Genomic DNA, 25,309 nt, shown 5'->3' with positions numbered 1-25,309 from the left:
GAGAAATAAGTAAGTCAATGAAAACAAACTCTTCTCTCTATTTTCTGGCGCTTCATAAATTTGTAAGTGCGTCGTTCAATTCTGTTTGCTGGATTTGCGTTAACACAATATCATGCAGTTATAAGAGTTTCTCCTGCACGTTAGATTGTCAATCAGCTTTCTGCTGCCTCCCTGTGTACTACAAGCGCTATACCCTGAAATACGTGTATTTGCCCGAAAGATTCAAAACTACTTTAGTTTTGCCACTGAGCACGGGCCTAACTACCCGATAGCATTTATCTGTGCTGTGGCGATACGAAAATTTCCCAGTTTATGTTTTGACATTAGTTTTGGTAATTTTCTAGAATGATTGTCTATCGAAGTCGCTGGGTCCAAACGACATATATCGAACGTGCGATCCTAAATCGATCACGCGACTCTGGTGGCGGGCGTTATGAGTATGTTTAAGGTGGTCACTACAGCAATGACTAAAGAAGACTGTTACAAAAATACTCGCAATTACAAAGGAGATGACTTACCTTATTCGTCGTCGGTGTTGTCAGGTGAAGGTCCATGTGATGTGTACGCTACGGGAACAATTCCCTTTTTTCCATTAATTCGCGGAAGTATTTAACTTAGAGCAACTAAGGGTACGACGGAAAACAGATAAAAATGACGATCACCAATAATTGATCGTTTTAGGGTCGCACATTCGACTTCGATAGGCAATCATTCTTGGAAATTAGCTTAGTTGATGGATCGTAAAACTAAGAGGAAATTTATGGAACGTATTAGCCATTAGAATACTTCATTGTGACAACAGTCCCGAATCGGAGCATTTGTGCATTATCATTGTACAAATGATCTCCACAGCGTAAGGAGTATAGTTCGAAGAAAATTTGTCTAATTTATTGTGGTGACCTGATTTTTTAAAAAATTTATTTATTTATTTATTTTTGAGTCATACTCTTGTGAGTGGTTTGATAGAGCCCGCAACGAATTCCTTTCCTGCGCCAACCTTTTCATCCCAGAGTAGCAGTTGCAGCCTACATCGTCGATTATTTGCTGGACATATTCCAGTCTCTGCCTTCCTCTACAGTTTTTGGCCTCTACAGCTCCCCTGGCCTCTACAGTTATCCCTGATGTTTTAACGGAAGTTCTATCATCCTGCCTCTTCTTTCTGTCAATGTTTTCCACACTTACTTTCCTCGCCGTGTCTGCAAGAACTCCTGAATCCTTACCATACGCGTCCACCTAATTTTCAACAAAATTCTGTAGCACTACATCTAAAATGCTTCGATTCTCTTCTTTACAATCTTCCCACTGTCCACGTTTCACTACCATACAATACTGTTCTCCAGACGCACATTCTCAGAAATTTCTTCCTCGAACAAAGGCCTATGTTTGATACTAGTAGACTTCTCTTAGCCAGGATCTGTCCAACGCCGCCGGCCGGGGTGGCCGAGCGGTTCTAGGCGCTACTGTCTGGAACCGCGCTACCGCTGCGGTCGCAGCTTCGAATCCTGCCTCGGGCATGGATGTGTGTGATGTCCTTAGGTTAGTTAGGTTTAAGTAGTTCTAAGTTCTAGGAGACTGATGAACTCAGAAGTTAAGTCCCATAGTGCTCAGAGCCTTTTCTTTCTTTCTTTTTTTTTTTTTTTTTTTAACGCCGTGATCTTAAATTCTTCTCCCTGTGGAGCGAGCTAGTGCATCACTTGCGTGGGAAGTCAGTTCACCTAAAAACTAACCTGCTATTCGTGACGATGAAGGAAGAATTGAAGTATTTCTGCCTTCTTTGTACCCAAAACCAGTATAAGTCCTTCCTAGCAGATTGGTATGTTACTTGTCTAGCCTATTTGCAACGAAGAGCACTGAGTGCTCCAAAATATTTGAGGCACTTAACGGGTGCCGATTTCCTACTGCGACAGCGCGAAAACAGTTACTACGACATCAAATGTAGATCACCCTGATCCGTCATAGCAGAATTCAGCACGCAACAGGAGCCGTCCAGCAGAGTGGTCTTAGCACGCGCCCTGAGCCAACTGCGGCACCTGACGCCGCAGCTCGTCTGCTCCGCCCTGCCGCGACGCCTGCACGGCGAGATCACCGCAGGTGACCCCGTGCTGACACTTGCTGCAAGCGGCCGTTGCGCAACTCAGCGCAGGCCACGACGCGTAATGGAGAAGTACCGCCCCCTCGCCCCGCAACAAACGCTGTGATTACCGGCTATTCAAGTAGTTTCCGACGAGGCTCCCTTCCGTGAACTTGGCGTCTTCTGTGAACACACTCCACAATAGTAAATGACCTTGACGCTGGCGAGACGTCAGTCGTCCCGTCTGCACGAGATGACCTTTCGATCAGATAAAATCTAATATTATCTTCAGGAAATAAAATCCAAATGGCTTTTTCCTTTCTTCTACTTTTTGTAAGTGGAACTACTCCAACAAGACGTACAATAGACTCATTTCATAAAAAAAGGCTTAAAATTCACTGTCCTGGCAATATCGAGACAAAGCTATGGAGCACTATGTGATAGCTTCCTTGGCGTGACTGGTCACCCGCGTGCTTCCGGGTACTTGTCATGTTGTCGTCTCCATCTTACGCACAATATTTCGACGACCGACCCAGCCATACACTTCAGTTCCGTACAGCAAATACAGTCGTACCAACAACTGAGAAAGCAAATGGGCATGAGTCAGTAAATAGGCTAGAATGCTCCAAATTCTTGTATGTACATATTGATGAAAACTTGAATTGGAAGAAGCGTATTACTGAGCTTCTCTAACAATTAAGTTCGACTGCTTTTGCTCTCCGTGTAATTACTAACCCCGGAAAGAAATGTGAAGAAAGAAGATTGGGTTTAAAGTCATCTCGACATCGAGGTCATTAGAAACAGAGCACGAGCTCGGATTAGGGAAGGATGGGAAAGGAAATCGACTGTCCCCTCTCAAAACAACCATCCTGACATTTGCATGGACCGATTTAGGGAACTAGCGGAAAACCTAAATCTGGATAGCCGGACGTGGTTTTGGACTATCGTCCTCCCGAATGCGAGTCCAGTGTGCTAACTGAAACGTCCCCTTTGAAAAATTACTGACACACAATATTTTTTAGCGCAACGCAATCTGACTTTCAATAATCCCTACAAAAGAATGGCCCTGACTAACATTAACCTATACCTTTCACAAATCACTTACCTCACAAAAATCTTCGTTACTCGAACTACTACAATACAGCGAGCGCCACTACTGCCAGCTAAATAAAAGATTCAAACTATGGAAGGCACTAACTACTGATAGGCATAATTAGCAAATGAAAGATTTTAATAGAGAACAAACAATGTATTTACCTAATAGTCATAATATATATAGCAGTTCATGACATCCAGTCTTACAAATTTCAAAACTCCGCCATCTCTCTCCCCACATCCACCACTGCTGGCAGCTCACCTCCAACTGCGCAACGCTACGCGCTGTTAACATCCAGCTGCCGCTGCCCAACACTACAATGGCAGACAACAATGCAAACTAGCCACAGACTGCACACAGCACAGCCAGTGATTTTCATACAGAGCGCTACGTAACGTTGCCAATAAGAAAACATGCCCCCATGCTCCCCACAAAATATTTTACAAATTGTTTTGGGCAGTGGCCAATAATGATTTGATAAAATTTTTCATAATTACAATAACAAAGATATCAAATGCACACACTTATTGATACAATGTTGGTCAAAAGCTAAAATTTTCTCACAGTCCATAAAGACAGTCCTGATCATTCATCACAGTAAAACTGCCGTTTGTTTTCTCAAAGTCTGAGCAGTAAAAGACAATGTACACGGAAGTAGTGGATTTCCATGCTGTCTTGAAGAAGTAGTGTTGTCCTTCCAACGGAAAGACAGTGCTGACTCTTGACATGCTTACAGGTAATGGGACACAACAGAGCAAACCCACAGCAGAGTCATTCGACGTTTTGAAGAATATTGGTAGGTAGGTCATCACAGAGCAGACCCACTGTAGTCCTGGTAGAGATTACGGTATTGGTGGGCCACCAGAGGTGCAGACCCACTGCAGTCCTTGTAGAAATAATGGTATTGGTGGGTCATCAAAAATGCAGACCCACTGTAGTCCTTGTAGAGATGGCCAGCTGCCATCTGTTGTGAGTGTGCAGGTGCACAATCACCATTGAAGAGTCTTGCAGATAATGTATCAAGTCCATAACCACCACTTGTGCACTCACAAAGTTTTTGGAATTGTCCTCAGAACCAGCAATGCTGTTATCCAGTCCCTTGCTGAATTATTAACACACGTGCAAACACTAACAGTCCCTACTTCTCACATATTGTCCAAATACTATGACCAACAGAAACGTGTGCAGTGAAATGGAACTTACAAGTTACTTAATTTGATGAACTGGTGTCAATTACAATATTATAACATGAGAATACAATAACAAAGGTACAAAATACATCATTAAAGAACATAACAATACAGATAACATTTGTAGTAATACAGGCTTTACAAAAGAATAGAAATTTACATATACATCAGTGTTACAGGAATTATGATGTAAGTTCATACATAAAAAATCAGAATAACTTTCGAAACATCAACATGAGCATTAAAACAAAACAGAATAAATAATGTCTAAACATCTGTATGAAGAAAATAACATATTATTAATGCAAATTATATTTGAGGATAACAGTATTCCTCATCATAGTGAATGTAGCTTAGTACTAGAAAAATTCTAGAACATAAATCTTATTAGCTAAACACATAAAGACTGGAAAAACACAAATATACAAGAGTACACAAACACAAGGGGGGATAACACAATGGAAAGGACAGGGTCCGTTTTCAGTGTAACATTTGGTACTGCAGTCCAACCCAAAACTTCATTCCATAGATCTTTCATCTTATTTCAACATTTGTTTCCACCAAAAAAATCCTATCCAAGCATGCTTTCTGTATTTATATGTTCACATATTTCTTACCTCATTATTTATTTTCCATTATCTTACATCATTTATTTCCAAGAAAATCCTACCTAAACTTGTTGTCTCTAAACCCTACTTTTTTGTTCACATGCTCTTTCAAAATACTTTTTTTGGCCAAACCATATTCTTATAGCTTCTCAATGCATTTCTTCCAATTCATCACAACTCGTTCTCTTATATAGCCTACCCCATTTTAAGCTAACTTAAATCTACTGAGCTCAGATATATACGCCAAGGGACGAGGCAATGCAGCAGCACATAACAATTAATGCAAACAGCAATGACAAAAAATGCAGATTTGCAAAGCAAGCAGCATTATAGAAATTAGCAAAGCAATTGCAATATTACAACAAATATGAGCCAATGTGCAGCAACAAGAAAAATAAATCCGTAGTAAAACTGGCTTAACAGAGTAATATAAAGTCAAATTCAGTAACATTATTCCTGGCAAACAGCAGCAGCAAATGCATTAACTTATATCTAAACATGACAAAGCTCAAGCAGAAAAAAATATTACACTAAAGACAACAATGCAGATAAGGGAAATGTCTATTCAAATCTTAATGTCTATGTAATTAATGTGGTGCACCACAAAAACTAATTCTACAAAAAATTTAAGTACTTGCAAAGAAAATTATATATGCAGTTACTGTTATTAGTCCCTTCTTATTGTTCTTTCCATTCCTAGAGCTCCTTTTTCGAAGAATGTGGATCATAAAGTAATTATTTAATAGATCTGTTGACAGAAAGTGTTCACATTAGCAAATGCATTTAATTTTATTTTATGAAACCAATGCTGCAAGACAACTGGAAACCAGATATCAAATGAAATAAGCAACTATGTACAAAGTAAAGCATAAAATAATCATTCAGTAGTCATGAGGCATTTCATAAGTTAGTAGAAATTCTCTCAATTCTCATAGATAGACACTTGTCCTAATCAGTTGTGCAGATGTAACAATGTTTCCAAGTAGTGAGCATGTCGTATTTGCGGTGCTTTCTACAAAGGAATGTCAATAGCGAGGTTAATGGCCTCGTTTTTTCTCCACCTGTGCCTCTGAAAGGCACACACTAATTGCTTTTTTTCCAGGCAACTGTCGTGCGGCTGGGTGCTTACAGTGACCTACCTTCCTTACCGAAATATTTATGACATCAGTTTCCGCTACAGTGACAGTTTGATAGAAATAAGATTTCACAGATCGAAATATTTGCGTTCCAAATCTGTAGAAACAAAATCCTATAAACATAACAGTGTCCAAAAAATTTTCGCCAGCATTGTGATACATTCACGCATTTACACACATTTCATAACTCTTAAAGTACGATTCTTGGTTTCCAACATCCTTTTTCACAAGTCAGAGTCCCTAACCACTACTCATTCTCCTTATCTTATTACACATATACATATTCATCAACACGTCTTCAATATTTCATCATAATAAATACATAGCATAATCAGATTCCTCATATAGCATCATCTCATTGATAATAAACATACCTCAACAACATAATACACACCGTCGTCGTAATAATAACATCATAAAACCTCAGTCAAATCTCAAAAACGTTGTAGCTTTCTGCAATAATTTCAAAACCTAAAAAAAATTCTCTGCTCATTTAAATAGTGTCATCCACCTCAAACGTACTTTAAAAATCATGTTCCCATACCAAATACATCATTAAAAGCTCTCATAGTATCACAATCATTCTGAAAAAATATGAACAGTTCACAAAGTACATACAAAATACAATTTTATAAATGTGAAGTTACCCAACTGTGTAATTGCGTAAACATGTGTCACTGATGTAGTAAAAAAAATGTATATCTCTCAGTTAAATGATCAGATAGCTGTGTAATTTGTGTGTTAGAGAAATATGGTACCGATGTATAAAGTTGTATAAGCAAATACCATATTAGCTAGGGCTCCTTGTGCTTGCCAAACACATGGTACACAAAGTAAGCATGTACCCTCTGAGGATTAATGTAATTATACCCTCAGGTGTTACAGATTACAGCAATGGAATGAAATGTATCATGGAAAACTTTCTTTGTAATTCAAAAATGTTGAAAAATAAATGGTTTAAGTACAAAATTAATCACTCAAATACGTGTCCTGTAGCGCTAAATATGTGTCTTGCTGTAAGATAATTCTGTGGAAGTGTCGTAGTTATCGTCCTCTGTAAGCAAACTTCTGCTGAAGTCAATGTACTTACTTCATCATAAACGAAAGTGAAATGCTTTGCATATAGATATCGTAGTTATTATGTACATTACCATTATCAAGAAAGTACTATAATGTAACGTATTGTTATGGTTCGAAAAAGGCTGTCTCATTGTAGTTATACCACAAAAGTTACTACTAAAACATGTTTTACTTTCCAGAATAATACAGAAAAACTGTGCAGATATAAATCAGATACAGCACAAAAGCAACAATGTAAATTGTGTCACATATTACTAGCATCGTGATATAATTGTGTAGCTGTCAAAGAAACCAAATGCTAAGTCATCTTTAATACCACAGAAAGTACTTCAAAAAAAGAATGTCTTTTCAAGTAAACCAAAATGCTGCATGAAAATCTCATTAACAGTGCCCGTACATGTTCTAAGTATGTCAGCCTTATAGTCGTTACGTAATCGTGCAACTAACAAGAAAGAATGTACACACACAATAACACTATGTCATCTGTTCACTATAACAATGCACTCGTAAATACTGTCTAAATATGTTCCTTAGGTTCTAGACTGGATAGTGAACTTCAAAACATTGTTGCATGTTAACAGTTTCTAAGTCTGACAAAGCATACTAGTAACATGAAGTGAAAAATTTTATGTCAAAGACTAAGTTATAAAGCAGATTATCTTTCAATAAACGGTTTTACATGTGAAATATGGTGTAAACCTTTACTCTTCACAGTACTCAGAGTTTCAACTTGAACGTAATTATCATGTGGTATACGTCGGTAAAGAATACTGGAATTTTGCTCAAGGTTAGCTATGTTATTTTTCTCCCAGCCAGCCGGCGCACGTGGCTGCCTGCGGTGCGAGTCATTGTCTGTCTTTTTGTTGGCGCGCGTCGTTATTGGGATTAGGAGGCCTAACTTCTACAAATTCACCTTGTCGAGACTGCCCTGCTCTGTTTGAATCTCGCCAGTTCTGATGCAATTCAAGTCTGTCGTTACGATTATATCGTCTGTCGTCATGTTGGTAGTTCCTGTAGTTTCTTTCTTGTCGGTTAAGTGGTGGAGAATTTCTCCCTGAATTATCACTGCACGGTGGACCGTTGCGTCTGAAGTTATTCTGTCTCCCGTGATAATAATAGATCTGGTTGCCATATTGTCTGTTTCTATGATTGTATCTGTTATATTCACTACCGCCGCGGAGAGGTGATCGTTCGCTGTAATTATTACTACTCTACCAAAGGTTGTCATATGGGTGGTGTCTGTTTTGGTCACGATTTGTGTTGTGAGAATAGCCTTCTCGTGTCCAGTTGTTATTTCTTTCATCGCAGAATTGCGACGGATGTGACCTGTAATTGTTGTGTTCCCGTTTTCGCGTTCCGCGATTGTCAGTGTCAATTTCTAATTCTTGTAAGAGTCCCTGAAAAGCTTCAATGTCGTCTTTCCAACGTCCTGCCAAAATAATATGTCGTAAATGTTCAGGCAATTTGATTAAGCAAATGCGGATGAGTTCTGAGGGGCTGTATGGGTTTGACAGGTACTGATTCTTGTGCAACATGTCTTCGAAATATTTCACAAGACTGGAAAATTCAGATTGTTCGAAATGTTTCATCATTATGATGCTATGTTTTACTCAGTCTTGTGTAGCTTGAGACCAGTATGCTGAGAGGAAGGCATGATAAAATTCTCCTTCACTGTGGCAATCGTGAATGACCGATCGCATTCTTACAGCTGGTTCATTCTCTAAATAGCCACACACAAATTCTAATCTGTGCTCTAATGACCAGTTGGGAGAAAAACAATGAGAGAATTGATGGAGCCATGCTTGTGGATGAATGTCGTTGCCAGAATTCTTAACTGTTTTGAATTTACATGTAGTAATGAACAGCTTATAGTCAAAATCATCATGTCGGCGAGTCGCATGTCGGTCATTGTTACGTCGTTTCGGCGGTTCCATCTCAAAATTCGGTGTACCTTGCCAAGTCTCTTCATAATTTCCGAAGTGCCCTGAGTTATTATTTTGTGGCTGTTCCGTATTTCTATGTCCCTCTTCCCGTATTGGAGCACGAGTGTCCTCTAAAATATGTAATTCCTGTATTACCTGTGTCAACTGATCTTGTACTTCCCGGATTTCTCTTTGGTGTTGCGTATTAATTTGATTCTGATTTTGTTTGAATTTCCTAATTTGTTCGCACTCGTCTGTGTCATTAAAGACTACCGGTTTTGTGTCATTCAGATTATCATCTACCTTCGTAGATAAATTATTTAGCTGATCCGAAAGTTCAACTACTTTCTCTGATAATGAACTAATTTCCTCCATGTGTCTTTCTGAACCAATTTTCAGAGTATCTACTGTGTCCTTTAAGTTTTCCTGAGTTTTTGCAAGTTGCGTAACCGAATCGGTAGATGCAACTGAGTCAATTTTAGCTTGCAAGGTGTCGTGATTTTCATGAACTATAGTTTGCAGTTCCTTTATGGCTGCTTCGTGATTCTGTAATGCATTTTCATGACGCGAAAAAATAAGTTGGAAATGCTCACAAATTTGTGTTTTTACGTCATTACAGACTTTTTGACATTTCGATTCGATTTTATGTAACTCAGTAGTTAAATCTTCACGTGTTTGTTCAAGTGTGGTGTCTAACCTTTGAAGATTTTGTTCCATTGTGTCTAACTTTTGAAGATTTTGTCCCATTTGTTTCTGATTTTGTTCAAGCGTTGTGTCTAACTTTTGAAGATTTTGTTCCATTGTGTCTAACTTTTGTAGCCTTTGTCCCATTTGTTGCATTAACTGTAATAACAATGCACTGGTGTCAGAAATATGTTCCTCAGTGCTTTTCGGCAGTGAAGTTGCACCGGCAACATTCACATTTTGACAAGCAGAAAATGTGTCTTGACTTATTTGAGAAAACGGTGAGGACCCAAAACCTGAATCTGCAGTAGTTGCAAAATTGTGTCCTGTCATTCCCGATTCCTGAGGCAGGCTGTTGCCGACCGATCGATCGATAATGCTTCCCTGTTCACTAATTGTTTCACTGTCTACACCATTGTTTGCCGCCCGCTCCATTTCCCTATGCACAATTACCAAATTACTACTTTGAACATTAGTTAATTCATTACACAGTGGCGCTAACACACTGCTTTCGTCTTCACTGTCATTTCTCAGTTTACTTTGGAGCCTAGTATTAGGTTTTTCACACGCTATTATTGTCACAATATTTCACACGACAACACAGAAAAGCACAATTTGAAGAGCACAATAAGAAAACACATTAACATAGCACTGAAAATGATATCTCGTTAATTGCAAGTGCAGCTGCGAAATACTTGGTGCAAATTTACATGCGTGCCACAACTGTTTTACTGTGCAACAATGGAAGACTGCAACTACAAAGGAAATTCTCTCTACAATTACGCGCTAGCAATAAACTAAAGCTACACTAATTACACAAACTACAAGAAAAAATCAGAAGATTCCAGTGAGGTATCCTCGGCTAAGGGTCGACATATGAAACGTCTCCTTTGAAAAATTACTCACACAATATTTCTTAGCGCAACGCAGTGTGACTTTCAATAATCCCTACAAAAGAATGGCCCTGACTAACATTAACGTATACCTTTCACAAATCACTTACCTCACAAAAATCTTCGTTACTCGAACTACTGCAATACAGCGAGCGCCACTACTGCCAGCTAAATAAAAGATTCAAATTATGGAAGGCACTAACTACTGATAGGCATAGTTAGCAAATGAAAGATTTTAATAGAGAACAAACAATGTATTTACCTAATAGTCATAATATATATAGCAGTTCATGACATCCAGTCTTACAAATTTCAAAACTCCGCCATCTCTCTCCGCACATCCACCACTGCTGGCGGCTCACCTCCAACTGCGCAACGCTACACGCTGTTAACATCCAGCTGCCGCTGCCCACACTACAATGGCAGACAACAATGCAAACTAGCCACAGACTGCACACAGCACAGCCAGTGATTTTCATACAGAGCGCTACGTAACGTTGCCAATAAGAAAACATAAACAGCCTACTTACATAACCACTGAACAAACGTGACAACCTCCTGACTTATATTGCATATTCCTACCCAGTAACGTGCTACCGAATAATTTTCTATGGTAACTCATTACTGACACATAAAATATCGATTGCATAAAAGCGAGCAGGATGTATAATACGTGGTATTCACCAACGGACGTCAAGTAGGTAACTGTTCAAGAAGCTTGGCATTTTAACTGAGCTGTCACGATACAAATATCCGCTAATGAAGTTCGTCATAAATAATCCATCACAATTTTAGAAGAGCAGTGGTGTCCATACCTACAGCACTAGGCGGGAAAAATAACCTTTATTAGCCACTGTTAAAGCTGTCAGTGGCTCAGAGTGGGGTTCAATATGCAGCAGCAAAGTTTTTGATCATTTGTCCAATAACTTAAAGTGTTTCGCGGGTAGCGAAGCAGGTTTTAAATCCAATTTAAAAGCATTTCTCCTGGGCAACTCCTTCTATTCCATTGAAGAATTGCTACTTAAAAACACGTAGCCAATTAAATAATGTGTAGTTCCATGGACGGGACTAAGAATAATAAAGTGCTCATTAATGCTAGCACTAATCTTGTACACATATCCTGTAAACTGATTCGTGCCACATCATTTCGATAAAAGAATCGTTCAAATGATCTATGGAACATCTAACCAACTAACCGTCTTTTTCAGACGCTGCGAATTGTGCTGTTGTGCGTACTCGCCGTCTGGACTCGAGCTAGACTGTGAGCACTTCTCGACAATCCAGACATGGTGTGAGCTCCAATTGATGAATAGCGATGTACGAATCGTCCAGATGCACACAGCCACTAAATAAATACATCAGAACAAGTTCACGGCCACGTTCCTTTTCTTGCAGTTGCTCAACTGAGCTACTGCTCTGTCTCTGGTGTTTTATTCAAGGACCCACCTCACATTTTCCGGAAACAGTTTAGGGAAACCATCAGTTCATTTCAATGAGTTATAAAAATAAAAACAGAAAGAGGTTCCTACTCATTGGTCTGAAGATGACCACAGTAGTGGTCGAAACCGGTCACCTTGTTAAATAAATCGTGATCAAGACTGTTTTTAATAGTAATTATAAAAATAATAGCTAGAAACAAGTCAAAGCGACTATTCTTAATAAATACACTTTAATTTTCGACTTTGGGTCTGTGTATTAGGGTGACATGGGATCCATTAGAGAAAAAAAGGGAAATTCTGCTATTTGGAGCTGACTGCTAACTTTTTGTTTTAAATACTATTACTACTTAATATTTGTACTACACTAAACTCATGAAATTTTAGATGAAGATCATTCAGCTAACGTTACCAAATGTACTGCCGAACATCAAAATTAAACTAGATTGCGTTTTCCATTTCCCACTGCGTGTACTATTTGTTACAACATTTTCGTTTAATAAAATAGTTGTGATTCTTCATCCTTTCTCGGCGGAACTGTAGAACATGAGGCTCTCACGTCTCCTGACATCGTAGAACAGTTGCCTCGAGAAATGTTATGTGGAATTCACATAACATGGCACAGCGACAGTTCCTAAAGCCGTGTATTCCATAAAATAGTAATTACATAATGATGTCTTTTCATCAAGAACAATTTACGTTTTCTTGCTTGTGACTGTAATCACTCCTCGTTCATATTTTATGCATTTCAGTTTTCCGACTGAATGGTTTACATTTATTCTACTTACACTTACACAAAATGAGGTAAAAGTAACATAGGATAGGAAGTGCACTATATCCTGTATGGGCTGCAAACGTTCATCTTTTCAACACTTATCTCTCTGCCATGACTGTTATTCTGTCAAGAATGAAAGGGTACAATTTACTATACCACATAACCGCGATTTCCACTCTTTTCCCTTTACTAAAATTTGACCTTTATAACCTACACAGAGACCAACATTTTTGTTTCTAGTGACATATGAAGAACCCTATTTGAGATTGTCTGCCATAGAACACTGACAAAATCACCGTATAAGTAAAAAAAAAGTGGCACTTTGTATACAAATAACAAATGTTTGCAAAGTTTTATTCATCGTCACCAAGTTTTTGAAGGCACGCTGCGAAGATATTTCTAAAAGATAGTAATTGGTCTTTCTACAGCTGCTGATAAGCATTTTTATTCTCACGACCCCACCTGTTCGAAGATCTTAAATCTCATTCTCAAATTATCATTTTGTCGTCCTACTTTTTGACCTTAACGACAAAATTATGTACGAAACATTTGAGAAAGACCGTTAAAGTTTCGTAGCTAGTACGAATGAAAATATCCTCAAAATTTTCGTGCAAACATCAGTCGCAATCTTCCTGAAATAACATTTTAGACTCATACACCTTTCGCTGCAATAAATACAGGGTATTCCCGAGAATGGTTCATTGATTGCTTGCTCTGCTTTTGTCTTTGCCTTAACATTACGTTTTATTAATGATAGATTATAACAAGTGTTTTGTTAATTTTATTCTGTAGCCATTGTTTCTTGGTTCCAGGTACTGTTACGACTAAAACACGGAGAAACGAGGCCATCGCCTTGATGTTGTTGAGATAACCTAGGTCTTGCTGATGCACGGTAGGTTTACGATAATCTGTTCAGAAATTTGTTTTCAGCACATGAAGCTAATCTCTCTGTATAATATTTTATGCGAATAACAGGCTTCCATTTTCATCGAGGCTGTTCACGGCAGAATAGACAAGTCTTTCTGTTACAAGCATACTGACTCTAAGATAACATTTGTGCTAGCCACTCTATGTTACCATAAATGGTCTCTAACAATTTTTCTATCATGGGAGCATTAACAAAGCAGTGTATACTTGACAACAGTCCTTGAAGTTCTCTTGTTCTATCGCTACAAGACCTTTGACAGTCTTGATCCGTAAATGAGATACGTATCCGATGTTGGTTCATTATCTGATCGTGATATTTACATTCTGCCAAATTCTTGCCACAATTATTGTTTTTTGGTGAGCATTTTGGGTATCAGAAAAAAACAGAGCTAACAAGTACAGTATAAGGTATTTTTGAATTATATTGTGCCTTTATCACAGTTTTTTAATGTCACACAATGTTTCCAAATATGTAAAGTTTGTTTCTAAACGATTTTATTACAGAAAGATAACAGAAATGTATGAGTTAATGTAAAATGTGGTGCAGCGCTTGCACTGGACTTTATGCCCACGATCATTCTTACAGAACGTTCCCTTGTTGTATGACAGACAAATGTCGATCTATACAAATTGTATACGAATCGCACAATTTCGCTTCATTGTTATTATTGTCACGCATATTTTGGGGCTTAGCGCCGAAATTTTTTTTAATATCTAAGTTGAACCAGGCGGTGGAAAAGTTTCTTGCTTGGTCTTCTATGTGCAACCATCTCAGCCTGACCTGACATTTATCACAGTTACTCCAAATTTCAAGTGCAGAGTGTTGAAGAGGGAACGATGCCTCATGAATGACAAATGTAAGAGCAGAGTTAAGATTTAAGTAAGCATCTTCTGCTTCATAGTCCCCTGCAATTATCTTGGCTGCTTGAACTTTGTTAATAAATATAATAAATTTCAAAATGTGTCGATTCATATTTAAATAGTTACTGTTGAGTAAGCAGGTTTTTGCTGGCAACAACAATATTCTGAAAGATGATGTACTGATGGAATTTCTCGGAAGTATGCTTGAGAAACTATGTTTTGAAATGATTATTACAGTAATTGTAGTTGTAAAATAAATAAACTGCTCCGAAGAATCAAGCAAACCTTTCTGGTGCAAACCGAGTATTGGCTGCATATTATACACAACACTTCATTTGATTAAAATATAATAGCTATATCTTCAAATGTAGACCAAATCTAAAACATCACTTCATTTCATTAAAATACTATAGCTATATCTTAAAATGTAAACAAAATCTAAAATTTATACAATTTCTCGTTTTCCTCTTTTCATTCTCAAGAGGATAATTTAAACGGCATTCTTCTCCACTTTCAGTTTTTAGGAGACGTGAAACTTTTATGTTAAGAACTATGTTATCAGGCAGTTAATAGTCAGGGAACCTGAAAGAATTGTAATGAATAAGTGACATCTGCATTTTATAGCGTAACAAAATACATGTTTCGTGTTTATTTACCTCTTCAGCAGAAAGCCAGAGATAATACAGCTTGATTGATTCATTTATTGATCTCAGTCAAGCAAACTATACAGTCAACCCATTTAACAATTACTGAAACAATAAACGTGAGATATAACATTTAAACCAATACAAGTATACAGATTCGTGTTGACACATGGTGTTGCATTAGCGATGACAATCAGTAGAGTTTCTTTACATTTTTTTTTACATTGTTCGATTTTTGAGTAGTATCGGTTCATCTTATAATTTACAGAACGATTTTTACCTAAGACAAACAGGAAGCTAAGGTTTTGTAAGTGGTGCAACTGTTTCGAAGGAAGCAAGATTGAGTTTAAGGTCCTGTCGACATCGAGGTAGTCAGAGACAGAGTGCAAACTCGTATCGAGTCAAGGATGGGGAGGGAAATCGGCCGTGCCTTTTTCAAAAGTACCATCCCGGCATTTGCCTGGAGCGATTTAGGGAAATCACGGAAAGCCTAAATCTGGATGGCCGGACGCGAGTTTGAACCGTCGCCCTCCGGAATGCGAGTCCAGTATGCTAACCACTGCGCCACCTCGCCTCGGTCGTGTAATTCTTTCCATGGAATAGAACTGGCACTGAGATGGGGAATGTGATTCCGTGTTTCCCAGGTTTCTTCTATAACTCTTCCATATTACAACTATTACAACTGTTGCTAATCCAATCCGTGACGCTTTCGTTACAAAAGCAACATTTCAGCAAAGACAATTTATAATTACACATAATATTTCTGTTTATTTAACATAGAATAGATTCACTCTTTTCAGAATTTGTTTGAATTATTCAGTATTACTTTTCACTTCGTATACAAAATTAAGTGACACCAGATATAATTTGTTGTCTCTGTGAGCTGGTGACAGCATTCTCGACGTGACTTTAGACCGAAAGTACCTTATTTGATTTCTGTAACAATCAGTGCCATTAATCTTAGATCATTGGAAGACGAGAGAAACATTTTCGGTTTAGTATTACCCAACGTGGAACGTTTAGGGAAGAAGAGCCTCCACATCATCAGTCAGTGATCTGTGGTGCGACATCAGAATGCCTCCCAAATGCAGCGAGTCAGCTCGGGCAGCTACCAGAGACGGTCAGTGACCCGGCGAAACGGGCTGAGCACACAGGTTGGTCGCCCACCTCCCCGCCCCCTCTCTCCACCCGCCTCCCATCACCGCCCCCGCCTGCCCCACCAGGATTGCTGCGCTCCACATGTGAGGGCCGGCCCGCTCCAGATTGTCTTTTTCTGCAACCTGACGGCGGCGCCGCGCCTCTAGCAGGCAGCGAACGAGTTTCGGACACCTGCCGTTCGGAGCTGCAGAAACCCGTGACTCTGCCCGCCTGCTTCCGTCTCGGTTTGATGGCACAAAACAGCCTGCATACTACTGATTCTCCCTACTGCTGTTGCTGATAACGTGGACCAACTTCCAATTAATTACGAAATAGCCTGTGTTATTAAGTATGATTCAATCCTCCTTCGAACATGCATGCAACTATTCGTATTTATTCGCCAATACCAGGTCCCTGAAATATTATGTCCTTCCTGGAGTGAATACACGTAATGTGCGAGTGCGCATGGGCGACGACGTATGGATTCTTGGGTCTGGCCGTGATTCGTGCTGGGATAGCCGAAGCGGTTAAAGAAACCACTCGCGTAAAGCAGGAAATCCGAGTGCTAGTCCTCGTCCGGCACAAAATTTCATTGTCGTCATTCTAATATAAAGCCGAAGGTGGTTCATATTCGCATCCTCAAATGCATTTGCTGTATTCCAATTAATTATTATTTTTTTGCTGTGGTTATTTATGATTGGAGGTGAACAAAATATCTTATTCAAAATCACTGGTACGAGCAACGGACTTCTACATTTATTTATAGTTAGGTTAGCAACCAAACAAAGCACATCGTATTTACACACTTGTAATAATCACTAATCACCTTAATTCCATTCCATACTGACAGGGCGCGCGGGATTAGCCTTGCGGTCTGGGCGCTGCAGTCATAGACTGTGCGGCTGGTCCCGGCGGAGGTTCGAGTCCTCCCTCGGGCATGGGTGTGTGTATTTGTCCTTAGGATAATTTTGATTAGATAGTGTTAAGCTTAGGGACTGATGACCTTGAACATACTGACAGGGGAATTAACTGCCCGTTACCGTTTCTTTTAACAGGCTTCGCTACTCTGACTCCACCAGACCTACCATTCGCCGGCCGGAGTGGCCGAGCGGTTCTAGGCGCTTCAATCTGGAACCGCACGATCGCTACGGTCGCAGGTTCGAATACTGCCACGGACATGGATGTGTGTGATGTCCTTAGTTTAGGTAGGTTTAAGTAGTTCTAAGTTCTAGAGGACTGATGACCTCAGATGTTAAGTCCCATAGTGCTCAAAGCCATTTGAAACATTTTTCGAACCTACCATTCCCCTCGACCTACAACTCATCACTGTTATTCACAGATTACTTTTATTCGTAGCCACATCCACCAGAGGTAGCGTACGCTCAGTATTATCGCTGCTCGCTGAATATATAAATAATATCGAAATTCCTTTAAAAGCTCGATGTATGCGGATACTGAATTCTATCCTCGTATGTATTCCGACACTAAATTCTTAGTCTTCGTTTGAATTTGCCACCCTGTTAGGAAGGCTATTAGCCATGACGACGTTATAACAAAATTCTGCTCAATCTGTTTAGCACAGACATGGAAGTTCACACGGTGAAACATTTTTCGAACGACACTGACAGAACTTTCTAATCCACCCTCATCTTCTCCCGTTATTATAGAAGGACAAGGCCATACTAAATCATCTGTCTACCTGGCAACAACTGAGGCCGACAGCTCTACAGAGAATTTTATAGGGATGTTGTGTCAATCAGGCACGTCGGTCATGTAAAAGAATAATTATTTCTCCAATCAGGCTGCAGGCGCCGCTTCAGCCTTTGCTCTGTCCCTTATATAATTTTCTTTGAACTGATAAACATATCTCCAAACTGACGCACTGGAAGATACGGGCTGCAAAGTTTTTCTTCCAGATACACTATCTAATTGTGGTTCCGGTTCCGACTTCCCTTGCAATATATTTTAATGAAGTTGTTTCCTCACTAACAAAAAAAAGGCATGTTATGCAAAATAAACACTCTGAACACGTCGGTATTATTTTTCGGTTTGAACACCTTATAAAATGTAGTACAAAGGTGTATGAAATGAAGGAGAGAAAGATGAAAACTAAAAATAATTTCCTAGAACATGAATGTGGTACAATAGAAGAGACTTCATTTCGACCCCTATGCTTCATTTATGATATGGCGAAACTCTAAATAAGGTCACGTGTTTCCTTGTTTCGATAAACGAATTTGGTTGTTCTGATAACATTGTTAATGCTGGGAGCGCTTCATAAATATTTTGTTGTCGTGGTTTTCGTCTTTTACGTATGTATCATTCAAGTCAAAATACGTTTCAAATTTTTAATGCAAACGTTCTTGATGCATACCGAGGTAAATATTATTATAACAGAGATACCTAGCGTGCGCTAGTGCCACGGCATGCGGCTCCTGTGTACCCACTTCTAATGCCGGCGGTGTGGCATATTTTAATCGCCATAATTTCTCGATAAGGTGAGGGAAAGTGATGGTGAAAGTTCCTGATCCAATGATTATGAGGCAGTGACATCGTCTGTATCACAAGACTATGATGTGATCTTTTTCCTTATACCTGGGTCCGCAACCACCAAACATCATTAGAAGAAAAAGTATTTCTGTTGTATTTTCGATTTGCCAGTAGGTATGAACAGAGTTCCCCGTTATTATCTTTCACTATGTTATCTATAATCAATTACGGATTAGCGCATGTAGATCCTATACTCGTCTTCATAATGAACTGTAATGCGTTATACATGGTGAGTTCTTTTTATCTTGAGACAACGGAATATCCCCAAGATTACGCATCGGATTAAAAAATGGAAAAATACGTGTTCAGTATCTTTAGAAATGCTATCCGGCGATAGTGACCCCTGCCCCACCCTTCGAGGGTGGGTCGGGGAAAGCTTTAAATATTAATTATTAACCTCTGATTTTTCATTGTAATTTAGGATTCTGCGGGAAAAAATACGTAACTTTTGTGTGTAACAATTTTGCCGTTGCACCATAGACGGCGCTGTAATCGAAAATAGCACAGTCGACTTTAAAACGGTATTATCTCGGGAAAGATGCGTTGGATCAAAAACGAAAACCAGATGTGTTCAATAATTGTGAAAACAGCTTGTCTGAGGTATGTCCTGTCACCTATGGGGTGCTTGTTTGTAAGTATTACTTCACAATAAGTGCTCAAACACGTCGCCCCCTTCGGTTCACTTATTTATCGGCAGATGGAATAATTAGTTACAACTGAGTGTTCCCGATGTAATCTGCTGACATGCATTTCTGATACGTTGAATCATATCATCGTGCCTTGCTGGCACTTCTTTGTAAACTTCGCTCTTCCAGTAACCCCTTCCCATTTGCACGAGGCAGCTGAGACAGGGCACACAAAATATACATAAAACGTGTAAATATAGCCGGTCGGGGTGGCCGAGCGGTTCCAAGCGCTACAGTCTGGAACTGCGGGACCGCTACGGTCGCAGGTACGAATCCTGCCTGGGGCATGGATTTGTGTGATGTCCTTCGGTTAGTTAGGTTTAAGCAGTTCTAAGTTCTAGGGGGCTGATGACCTCAGATGTTAAGTCCCATAGTGCTCAGAGCCTTTTGAACCATTTGAACGAGTAAATATATCACCGCTTCATCGTCCACATTAGCTTATCGACATATTTACTTGTTCTGGATATATTGTCTTAGATGCCTCATCCTTCATAATGCAGCAGGACCTTCCAGAAGGCGGTATGATTTTGTAAACATAGATATATAAGAAGCTCCCGACTTTATAAGTAAATTTCGTTCTAGAGCCAGTTTCAAATCAAGGACTTTACGACAGTTATTTAAAACCATAAAAAATATATATGGCTGTTGATGTGAATGAAATTCTTCTGCCGGTTGTACCAGCTGGATGGTGATAGGTCCCGCTCGCTACCGTTTTGCAATGTTCCCGAAATCGACTCATACACTCTATTGATGCCATTGTGAAAATTGAGAGCTATGTATAACTTTTTCAGCCAATCCACGCACCTTCTAAAGAATAAGTGAAGAGCTGTTTCTACATGCTGAGAAGTCCTCCAACACACGATCACATTTTAACTACCAATTACCTTCTCACTGGAGAGGAATAATTTTCCTTATCGGATTTTTGGTTTATACAGCGTGTCCAAATAGTCAGAGATATGACGAAACGATCCTTCGAAGCAAGAAAATTATAGTAAACATGTACTCTTAAGTCCATGCATTAAGAGATACCAGCACTTGTTCGTTTTCGCTACTCTGAAACATCTCTTGTGCTGAACAAGCGCTCCTAGCTTTTAGGGTACGCATTTTAGAGCCCATGCTTACTATTTTTTTTTTCTTAGAGTGTTCGTTCCTGTCATATTCTTGAAGATTGACAACCCTGTATTATGACTGGCCACTGTCACTGGCGCTGTTCCTTATGTCCTAGCTGCTCTATACATTGATGTGGGTGTAATTTGTTGCAACTAATGACTTGCAACCCAACTGCGACAAGTTTATGAACCTTCACTTCTGAGATACTCAAACTACTCATCCTCAGTTTGACGGCTTTTTGATTTTATATTTAAATGAGTTAGTACTTTGAAAATTCTAGAGAAGATTTACTTTTGGTAAATTAAAAGCACAAAAATGTAGATGTTTTCCATTTATAAACAAGAAGTTATTCTAGAAGCAGTACCAGAATACTCGGTTAACAGGATCTTTTCGTCATCCATCCTGCTTCCATTTCAACATGCCCCAGTGTCTTCTTTCTGTCTGACAGCGGACCAGTATTTGTGTCACGTTGTCAAGATTATCCCAGTTTTCCTATTTCTTACTTCCTTTACCTTGTTCAGCTAATGTGCTCCTCTCGTTGCAGTGTCAGTTCTCTAACGATGTCTCCTTAGGTGTAAGAGATACCCGAAGACTCTTGTCTTGACAGGTGAAATAAATGTGTAAATAAATAAATAAAAAGTTTTCTGACTAGTGTGAAGTCCACACGCTAGTTCCACATGCAGATGGAAAATGCGGAGTTTGGCGGTAGATAAGGCTGCGAAGTGGTGTCAGGGTGCTGGTGGTGGTGAGAGGGCGCAGTGGCCGCTGAGAGGTCGACTTGGTGCGTCTGCAAGCCGGGCAGCGAGCACGTGGCCGCCCGCGGGGTGAACGGCCATCCACTCCGGGGCAGGGCGGCACCGCGGGGGGCCCCTGCAGGGCGGCAACCCGACGCTCGCCGCTACTGTCTGCCCTGCTCACTCAGCTTGCGACACCACCACCTTCAATTATTATTACGTATGTGAGCGAGCACTGACCTGACCACTTGCCTTGCACCAGCGACCCTACTTAGCCACGTTGTCTGCAACCCGCCGCTGTTAAACCTGCTGCGAACTGAACGAACCCTGCCATCGTCATACTATTCCACGTCTTTCTCATTCATGAAGTCTTACGTCAGACGCGGCAAGGTCGGTTACCCTCTTTCCTTTCTCCTTTCCACGGACATTAGCGCCCGCCCAGTCGGTGAGGAGAGTCTCTGGCGAGCCTACAAATACTACAGAAAGGAATGCCGCTTAGCATTGGTCGCGGCGTACCTTTCCACTTAACTGTATCTTTTTGTTCTGGCTACAAGTCGGCAATTTGTCTTGACGTGGTCGTAGTTTTAGTCAGAAACGTAACGAGAGTGGGAAAGAATCCGGAATCCTGTCCATATTATTCGGCACGAGACTTTCATGAGTGTCAGAGTCTGTCTTAATCGTACTTTTACAATTTCGAACGTTTTGTCTTGACTTTTAATATAAACTGAAAAAAAACTCACGTTTCTGTTAACACTTACTCATTTTGACGGATTCTTTCTGTTTTATCGAAATCGCTTTCTGTTAACTATTTTTGAATTGTAACGCATACAGCAAGGTGCGAAGTGTGATGCTACTAGTACCAGGTTAAGATCTTGGACCTCAATTTTCTAATTTTGTAATAATACTGCTGATTAAAAGTGACCTAGTGTTTTCGACGACTGCAGAACAATTGGCGAAGAGAAGCCACAACCTGAAGAACTGACGCTCATATGTGTACTTACGCGTCGAATCCCAGGTCCTGCTTGACAAAATCAAACAAAGTTACAGTTTAACTAACTTTTGTCACTGTGGAGAGCACGATAGAAGTGATGTGGCGAATATGTCCTGTTAACTTCGAGTCTGGCTTCTTTATTGTAATGTCTCCTGCCAGACTAAATGAAGGACGGCTGTTCAGCGGTTATACATCCGCTTTTTGGCCACATGTCACAAAAATACTTACGATGCTTTTATTTTATCATAAACTGGGTCAAACAAAGGTTTGAATTTTCAAGATTTATTGAAGTTTCACACTTTTAATGATGATTTCAATGCCATACGTATTTGCGTCTCCTGTCTAGTAGTCAACATAGGTCCATATTATGTTTTAATGCGCCGAAGCGTTCATAATAGACACGTGTTGACTGGATGAAGTCAAATAGTTCAAATGGCTCTGAGCACTATGGACTTAACTGCTGAGGTCATCAGTCCCCTAAAACTTGAACTACTTAAACCTAACTAACCTAAGGACATCACGCACATCCATGCCAGAGGCAGGATTCGAACCTGCGACCGTAGCGGTCGCGCGGTTCCAGACTGTAGCGCCTAGAACCGCTCGGCACTCCGGCGGGCTGGATGAAATCACAAAGGTAAAAAAATACTGGTTACAGGAATTTATCTAACTTAAAAATTCCAATGGCGATGAATAAAGAAATTTTAAAATTAAAAGCCTTTTTTTGTTTAGCTAGTTGGAACATTACAGTAATTTAATGAAAGAAACATTTTCAGTGAACAATTTTATTTCAGAATAAAAAAATGGAGAATAATATACTTCGGTTTTTACAACCAAGGAGATTCACATCTACAACTCAGTGTTACTGCAATTTAAGGCACTATATTCTAATCTAACATTGCCTAAGCATAGTGTGGCCGAGAGAAAGTCATGCATATTGAATCTGAAATCAATATTTCAACTTCAGCTTTACGTACCGATGTAGACAATGCTCATTGTATCATTTCAAATATTGTAATAGTATTGATGATTAAAAGTGACCTAGTGTTTTCGACGACTGCAGAACAATTGGCGAAGAGAAGCCACAACCTGAAGAACTGACGCCTATTGATGTACCTACGCGTCGAATCCCAGGTGCTGCTTGACAAAATCAAACAAAGTTACAGTTTAACTAACTTTTGTACTCATGTCACTGTGGAGAGCACGACAGAAGTGATGTTCCTGTTCTGCACACTGGTGGATAATGAAATCTCCGAAACGTCCTGTTTCTAATAGACTGTTTTTAAATTTATTTTCTTCGCCGTAAAAAGCATAATATCTCTGGTAGTTTTATTTCGTATAGTGTGAACAATGGTCTCTAAACGGCAGCTGTGAGAGTGCTGGCCAAAGATACTCGTACTTTATTCGTTGCCGAACTACAACGTGGCTGTCACGGTGCGTCAGTAGGAATCAAAACAAAATGCTTTGCACATGTGCGTTCATATGTTTCTGTTACAACGGATGTTCTAGGTATCACGAGAAGAATATAAATATCCTGTCTCAAAACTAGTGTACGAAACTGAGACAATTCCGCTGTAACATTCTGCATCTACATACATACTGCACTAGCCACCAAGCGGTGTGTGGCGGAGGGCACTATTCGTGCAAAAGTCATATTCCCCACCTCTGTTCCACTCGCGGATCGAGCGAGGGAAAAACGACTGTCTGAAAGCCTACATTACAAAACACTCATCGTGCCCTGGGTCGAATACTCCTCGCGAATTAACGGCGAGATCTGATAAGTCGGCCAGTCTAGGTATGGTTCTCAGGCGGTTTCTCACATCCAAATAGGTAAATAATGGGCTGTTACCCACGGACCTCCTCAGATACAAGCTACACAAAAATTTAGAAAACGTTGTCACACTTGAACATAGATCAACTCTAGACGCAAAAAAATGGAGTAAACAGCTTTCATCCCCTGGGAGGGCGGGAGGGGGGAGGGGGGTTGACAGAGGAAGGAGGTGAAGTTGTCGAAACGTTAGTATGATCCGACATAGACAGTATGATCACAAAACTTGTTCTGCTTTATTTCACATATACCTTATCCACACACTCCGTTTTTAAGAAACGCTATGAGAGACATTAGAAGTCGGTTATTAGGTACTATATTAACCAAACCTTGAAGTAAAAATAATTCATAAAAACGAGTGTGTAAACAAAGCGGACACCTGTTGAAGCAAATTGTACCATTTGCTCAGACATGCCACAACTGATGATAAAAATTACGAATGAAATAAGCAAGTACTCATTAAGTATGAACATGCTTTAGAAAAGGCAAATGCACCTATGTCTGCGTAAACAAGATACATTTTTACATTTTGAGCCATCGGAAGTAATATAGCGCCTACCATCATTTTTGTGTCTTAGAGAATGTCACTGAAAATGTGACAATGTATTTCGGTAAACAGAGTATTAAATATTGTTTTTTGAGGAAGATTATATGCATTTGTGAATGCGCTTGCGGCCTACTTTGACATCATACAGACAATGAATTTCGCAAACAGCGTTCCAAATACTTTTCAGTTTCCCGCAGGGTATACACAATAAAGATACATAGCACACGAAATATTGCTGTTACCATTTGTAATAACAAATTCATTAGAAAGGATGTATAACTCGTAGATTAGGTGAAGCAAGGAATTGCTCTGGTCATGTGGGCGTCTTAGAATGAAGTATTGCTATACTAATCTGATCGGATAGTTCTCTGCACAGATAGTGCTATATTCTGTGACACGAGGCTTA

At 39.7% G+C, this 25,309-nt stretch overlaps 1 protein-coding gene across 3 annotated transcripts in view; it reads left to right on the top strand.

Moving 5' to 3' along the window:
* Positions 1-25,309, top strand: part of LOC124775092 (protein dimmed-like) — a 302,754-nt gene that overhangs the window by 112,518 nt on the left and 164,927 nt on the right. The window contains exon 2 of one of the 3 annotated variants that reach the window (XM_047249903.1): positions 13,704-13,783. The exons of the other annotated variants lie outside the window; for them this stretch is intronic. The gene's annotated coding sequence lies outside the window, so the exon portion shown is untranslated. The remainder of the gene's footprint in view (positions 1-13,703; positions 13,784-25,309) is intronic. 3 annotated transcript variants of the gene reach the window in all.

Source organism: Schistocerca piceifrons, chromosome 2 (genome assembly GCF_021461385.2).
Source record: "Schistocerca piceifrons isolate TAMUIC-IGC-003096 chromosome 2, iqSchPice1.1, whole genome shotgun sequence".
Lineage (NCBI taxonomy): Eukaryota > Metazoa > Arthropoda > Insecta > Orthoptera > Acrididae > Schistocerca > Schistocerca piceifrons.
This window is presented reverse-complemented; position numbering and strand designations above follow the sequence as displayed.